Source organism: Triticum dicoccoides, chromosome 3B, assembly GCF_002162155.2.
Source record: "Triticum dicoccoides isolate Atlit2015 ecotype Zavitan chromosome 3B, WEW_v2.0, whole genome shotgun sequence".
In the NCBI taxonomy this organism is placed as follows: domain Eukaryota; kingdom Viridiplantae; phylum Streptophyta; class Magnoliopsida; order Poales; family Poaceae; genus Triticum; species Triticum dicoccoides.
In genome coordinates, this window is record NC_041385.1 from 848,974,238 (window position 1) to 848,981,648 (window position 7,411).

A 7,411-nucleotide genomic window follows, 5' to 3' on the forward strand; every position below is an offset into this window, starting at 1 on the left:
CCGACCTATTGGGTCTCGACGCTGGGGGTTGCCCAGGGGCGCGAAAGGTGGGACCTTTCCGCTCGTCTCTTTCGTTGGGGTGCGGCGGGTCACGGGTGAGGTGGTGTCGAGGTCTTGGATGCTGGGGCGGCGGCCCTGGTGATGGTGGTTGTGTGGTGCTCTTGGACAAAGCCCGTGCCTTGGTGCTGCCCGGTCACCATGGTCGTGTGGGCGGCGTGGTTGCCGGGGTGTGGCGTTCGGTGGCGGTGAAGATTGGCCGAGGTGAAAACCTGCTCTATCTTCAGAAGGACCGGCGGCGGCAAAGATCGGTCCCTTCTTGAAGGCGTCGTCGCGGCTCTCATTGCCCGTCATGCGGCTCCGGGGGAAACTCTGATCCTTGGATCGGGTGGTGGCGGCGCTCCGCGTCGTATCCTTTCTGAAGGCGCCGCCTTGGAGCGCATGGTTCGTCATATGTAGCTTCATATCTTCGGGGTGGTAGTGCTAGGAGTAGTGTTGCTGCGCTTAGCGCCTTTGTATCCTGTCCTGGGTGTGTGCGTGTGTTGCGGTGGCGTGACGTGTGGTTGTACTAGATGCTTGTGATTTGATGCTTTATATATAAAGCGGGGCGAAAGTCTTTTTTCGGTAGAACAGTGCGCACACAAATCCAAGAGTCAGGACTAGATCTAGATGTCATTTGTTATCACGGTGCCTACGCAAAGGAAGTAGCACCTCTCTTGTAGCATTTGTAATAGTATGAAATGAGCCTTCATACACGGTCTTGATTCATCAACTCAATCAAAAAAAATACTACAAGGGACAGAGGTGATAATACATACATGAATATTAGTTAATATACACAAGAGAGAAGGGAGGTTGATACACCGCTACTTCCAACGACTCCAGCTCTTCAAAACAGGCCCGTTTTGACTCTCTGCCAGCTGGCCTCGCAGGTCCTCGCAGGTCCGACTCCTCCAGCATAAATTCCTTGAGACTTCGGAGATATGCTAACCCACAGAACAAACCAATACCAATACTAGGACTCCTCAGGCCATAAAACTGCAGCAACTCAAGCTTAGGGGCTGCTCCTTCTTCAAATCCCACCGTCTTGACGTATCCTATCCGGTGCAGCTGCAGCACCTTCAGGCTCAGAAATGCCTCCTGACGGAAACTGAAACGAACCTCTTCTTCACCAGCAAACGAGCCATACAATAGACGTAGCGTGGCCAGGTTTGGTAGCTTCCCAAGGACTTGCATGGCCCCATCATGCTCCGAGATACTCGACCACTCTAGCTTCAGCTTCACGAGATTTTTGAGGCCCTGGATCCACTCCGGCAGCTCAACCAGGTTGCCTATCAACTTGAGGCTCTGCAGGTTCTCTGGAGGTGAGGATAGGCCATCCAAGCAGCCTGATAAACCTGTCTCTCCAGCTGAATGCAGTGACAATGACTCCAGGCTGCTGAGATGAGCAATTGCTAAACACAACTCTTGACTGTTTCTCTTGTTGATGCCTGTCAATCGTAACGTGCGCAACCGGGTGAGCTTTTTTATATCTTGTAGAACAGTCTTCCCCACTGATATGTCCACGGTACGAAGTGTGTGCAGGGCCTTCAGCTTCCAAATCCCTCTTGGCACTTCAACACCGCCTGGATTTCGTCCTCCTGCAGCATGATAAGGTAATGTGTTGCAACAAAACAAAGTGCATACATCACGCCTGTTAAGTGCACCATCGTCAAGCTCAAGTTCCTCTGTCAGAATCCCAGGTGCACAGCATGCCACACAACACAACAATAAACATCTGAGCAGTGTCGGCACAACTGGATAATATAAACCGGTATATTTCGTTCCTATGCCAGTAGCAAGAATGCGTTGCATCTTGACAAGCTTGATGATTGTCCTTGGTAGCTTTATTATGCTCGTACCAGAAATATCTAGTGTCTGGAGTTGTCTCAGGTTCCCCAATGAATTTGGCAGGTGAAAAATTGCATCATGCCCCTTTAGAGAAAGATATCTAAGGTGTACAAGCTTCCCAATGTGCTCAAGATGATGATCAAGTAGATCCCACCTGCCTTCCAAATCCAGCACTCGTAGCAACCTCATCTTATCAGAAATGTAGAACGGCCTCCAATTTCCAAACACTGTCAAAGATCGTACACAAGACAAGTCTACTATATTCTCAAACTCACACTGATCCCCCTTCCAATTGCTGCTTATAGCAAGATGACGCACCGTGCCATGGCTGTTCAAGCTGCACCCTTCCTCCAATGTGAAAACAAGATTTTCTTCCATAGACTTTGAGATGGCAATTTCACGAATCAGATCATGGACATGGCACGAGTCAATGCCTTTCCTACTATGAATTGACAGTTGAGATGGCAGGATCATGCTCCTGCTTATAAGTTCCATGAAGTAAGACTCCAATACTTCCTCTACAGACTTGCCACGCATCTCACTTGAGTAACCCTCTGCAAGCCACCGACGTACTAGGCGTCTCCGTGCAATCTGCTGGTCTTCAGGAAAAATGGCCAGATACAAGAAACAAGCCTTGAGGTAATAGGGTAAACCATCATAGCTTTTCATAAGGACTGCTTTTATAGTCTCAAGGTCAGGATTCATCTCCAACTCAGCACTGATATGCTCATTCAGTTTTCTCCATTCAAAAGTAGTTTTTGGTTGGTTTGCCAAGAACCCACCTATGGTGATTAGTGCAAGGGGAAGCCCTCCGCACTTCCTCAAAATCAGTTTTGCTTGTTCAACCAGATCTGGGTACTGCTTAGCCAAATTTATGGTCTTCTTAAATACCTGAAATCCATATGAATAGAATTACTTAGGACGCCAATAAATTGTAATCATGCAATAACACAATTTCTACTTTTTCACTATTGCTCATGTGGGAGTTTGTATAGTACAAAGTTGAGGTGAGACATTTGGTTTTCTTAGATACATAACAAGTTCCCCGCCGTCTATCTTTTTGGTTGCTATTTGACATATCTTTAGTTTTACTCATCTGAAGTCTTCCTCCTCCTTCGTTATGCTCCTAGTGCAAGTACTCCAGTAATACTAGTTTATGTGTATGGCTCTGGTAATCGCCACATTAATGATGATGTGCAAAGGACTAAATTAATCTAATGATAATGCTAGGTATGCGGAAAAAGCCTACAAAAACCATCCATGCATGTGAAGTTGGAAGCAGCTTGGCCGACTGATACATGGTCCGAGTTTAGTTTCAGACACATGGAACATGGTTTGACCTCCCAGGCACGTGAAGCATGCTGCTCGAGGAGGAGGACGTTTGCAGAGGGGTTTAACCGAGCAGTGGCATGCCAAAACTACACAAAGAGATGAATAGCGCACCTGAGACTTAATTCACCATGGCAGTGCAGCAACATGGCTATGAGCTGGACCTAGATGGCGCACAACTCTGGCTGAGCTCAGCTAAGCTTAGGAGCCGCTCGGGCTGGACGGGTGCATCGTGTGCGAGCAGGTGCGGAGCAGCTTAACCTAAGTAGAGTCAAGGAATTTCTTTTTATGGGAGTAAAATGGATCTTTTTACAACCCGAGTGGCTTGCTGCCGATTTCAATGTGCAGGAGAGCTTGGTGCAGCACCTCTTGAGTTATTAATTCATTTCTTTCCTCCATAATTAAGCTCCATTCAATATACTAATCTAGGACGGAATATGCTTCTTAAAATCATAATAGTTCATTTTGTAGAAATAGATTTAGCCATGAGAAAGTTAGGCGACATCTCTCTGGATTGCTTGTCCTGTTGTACATGACAAAGGAAAGGAAACAATAAAGAAAGGAGAAGCACTGGTGAATGTCATACAATACGTGAGAAGACATTAAAACACAAGTTCACTATTGTGAGCATTTATATTTTCTAAAAGAAGAGCAAAACAGTAATGAAATGTCAAACAAAAGTGTGAATTGCATGAATTCAATGAAAATAAAATTGCAGAATTAAATATCGTAGTTTTTATAGGAAACTGTGTGCGTGTGCGTGTGAGTGTGCGTGTGCGTGTGCGTGTGCGTGTGCGTGTGTGTCGAATAATATATTGTTCTCACATTGCAAAATAGCCATACTGCAGGATTCCTTTTCTTCATGGGATAAGAAATGTTGCCCCCTTCCACCAATTAAATATCAGTGTTAACTGAAGGATTATTTCTTTTGCTTCATATGTCTGTATTGCCAGGAAACCAAAAGTTTGACATCTGGAACCATAGGGAACAATAATACGTTGTTCTCACATGGCATAATCATACTGGAGGATTCTTTTTCTTAGTGGGATAGGAAATGTTGCACCTTCCGCTGATTCATTTATTAGTTTTAATTAAATGATAGCTTCTTTCACTTCATGTTTGTAGTGCCAGGAAACTGATATTTTATGGCTGGAACCATAGAGCAGAATGGGGACTCTCACTCCCAGGAAAATAGGATCAGACCCATTGTTTGCATGGTCGTTGTTTATAATTAGGAGTAGGTGCTGCCTACTATATAGGCCAGGGAGTAGAGTAATCGTGTAATTGGCATCAGAGAAATGAATCAAGAAAAGGGGTGGTTCTCCTCCACAGCCGCATGATCTAACTCAGGCGCAAGGGTGTATAAACCTCGCCCCAGACCTCCCACCTCTCAAGATTACTACCTCCGTAATCCGGGTCGTGATAACTTTTGACTACTAATTATGTTGCTCGTCTAACTACCTTTTAGCTAATTATGTGTCAACTTTCTGCATAGAAAATTATAAAAATAAGTCAAGCATATCATGGTTTATCAATGTGTATCATAGCATTGATGAACGAATGACTAAGGGGCTGTTTGGATCATTGCCCCAAGGCGCCCTGCCAAAATATTGGTAGTTGACCAGCTCTAGGTATCCATTTGGTTGCAAGCCAAATAATTGGCACGCCCATACCTCCACAACATCTCTAGTTTAATTCTCAACCAATATTTTGGCAAGGCATGGGCGGCCGATTCCTGCGAAGGGTCTGTTTGCTTTGAGCCAGCGCCAGCCTTGCCAATCGTTGGCTTGCCAAAATATTGGCGCAGGAAATGACCCTTCGAATTTTGTGGGGACAATCTGTAGTTAGTTATTCTACTGCTTGTTTATGGACATATAGTTGTAAAGATACAATTTCCAATGTTAAAATAAAAAGTATTGGCAACATAAATTCTACAACGAAATTTGTGTAGCAAGAGGAATAATTAGTACCTTTTTAGTGAAGAGGACACGTGCATCATCAGGACATAGATTGTTGAGCTGGATTACATGGTTTGTTTCCACCTTTGAACAATGCTCAGCAATATTCTTTTCCCGTGTGGTGATTATTATACAGCTTCCTGTTGTTTCTGGTAGGTGCTCTTTTATAGCATCCCACTCCGTTGTGGATGATAGATCATCAATGATAAGAAAATATCTCTTTTGCTTCAAACATGTGGCTAGATTTGTTTCTTCCTTCTTCTCTCTTAATTGCACAACTAAGCTCTGAAGAAGATCAATGCAATTGAAAGGACGCATGACTGTGACACAAGCACGCTTCTCAAACATGCCACTAATCTCTTTTCTTTGGTATATGTCCCTGACTAGTGTGGTTTTTCCGACGCCACCCATTCCCCACAATGAGATCACCTTAACCTGTTGGTCACTGTTATGTGAAAAAAGTTGGATGACTTTCTCCTTTTCAGATTCTCGCCCGATGAGCTGAGATTCCTCTAAACTATCAACCCCCTGGACTTCCATGTGTGTGGAGCTATCAGTATCTTCAGAGATGATATCTGAGCTAGACCCTGCCTCCTCTGAAAATTTTCCATCTTGAAAACCCTGAACACAAGGAAACAATGATCAATTAGGTTGCTGCCTTCTTTTCCGGGCAAATGTTTATCTCTTCTTTATTTCTAGTAGCGTTGTAATCTTACATGATTGGACAATCTCTGAAAAACAAAGTAGTGTTCAAATCATCTGCATCTCAAAGAACTTGAAATTCAGATGATTGTATAAGTCAATGGCTTAACTTAGTTACCAAGGTAGGATAACAAATAGTAGGTGTATGGTGAAATACAAATCTACACACAAGGCACACGTACCAATGTATTTATCAACCTTCCGCAAAGACTCTTTACAAATATCTCTAAAATTAGATGTTTGGTAGAATTCATATGACGTTAGTCGGTTGCAATGTCTTCCCTCTAGCCTCTGGTGGTTTTGGTTTTGACGTTCCGAAGGATGGACCAAACAAACAATTGGCTCAGCAGATAAGAATTGAAAGGAAAATGAACTCCAGGCAAAAAGGAGTTGAGGCTTGAACCAGATACTCAATCAAAATGTCAGGTATCTAATTACATATTTACATGGAATAGGTTTTGTGACTAATGACAGTACAAGCACCAGTATTCAGAGATTCTCTGTATTACCAAAACTGACACATCTTCCTTATTTCTGTCTCATGCAAAAGAAGAAGAAAAAAGAGCGGAAAACTCCTGACGTCAAGAGGAACTCGAAACTGCTAAGGCGACGATCGCCAGCCTCCAGGAAGAGCTTGGGAAAGACATGGAACTGCGCCCCTCAATCGAGTAGACAGGTTGAGGGTAAAGATATTTTAGAAGAAGAGATGCCCTTCTTTATTATCTCAATGCGGTACAACCTTATGGACATGCTGGGGATTAGCCGTCCAGGTCACTCCACAAAGTCGGAGATTTTCCGTATCACCTCCACAAGTCAGAGAATTTTCTTATCAACTCCACAAGTCGAAGTTTGATGTCTTTTCATCATAGAGATGGAGTACAACCCTATGGACTCTCTACCGAGGATTAGCAGACAAGGCCACCCCTATAGATCAGAGGATTTTCATTTCACTAGGAAGAGATTCCGATGAAGAATCGATCCTTACCAAGACAACGATGCGTAGTGAATTAGGTTGCCTGGGGGATATTGGTCTTTCGAGGTTGTGGGAGGAGGGGTAAGGCCTTTTTAGGTCTTAGCAACCGTTGGCTTTGAACATTCCGGCTCTAACTCAGAACAGAAGTAGCCAAATCCAGATTGTGCTGGTCGCACTCCATGGCAGTCTTCACACACTCTCGAATGGCTGGCTCCTCTCCGTTCTGGTATTAGAGTCTAGCACGATGGTTACGCTAAAATGTTAGTTTTAAATAGCTATATACATTTAAGCTTGTGAGCACATAACTCCTTCTATAATGATTTGTTCTGGTTAATGATGAAAAAGGGGACAACTGTTGTTTGTAAAACAAAAGAACTAAGACAGAGGATACCCATCCAGAAATGAGGAAATGTAGAATGGAAGGCATTGAGTTGCTTTGCAGTATATTTGTTGTTGATAATAATATGGAATTCGTTTTGCAAGAGTGAGGCAATGTACTTTCTCAAGCACCATTTCAGATTTCTATAATGGTAAAGATAAAGATCATAGTGATTGCTGTTTA

The 7,411-nt window shown here is 43.7% G+C and overlaps 1 pseudogene; it reads right to left on the reverse strand.

Annotated features, from left to right (window-relative positions):
- Window positions 1-863: 863 nt before the first annotated feature.
- The window catches only part of LOC119280302, an 8,281-nt pseudogene continuing 1,733 nt past the window's right edge, over window positions 864-7,411 (reverse strand).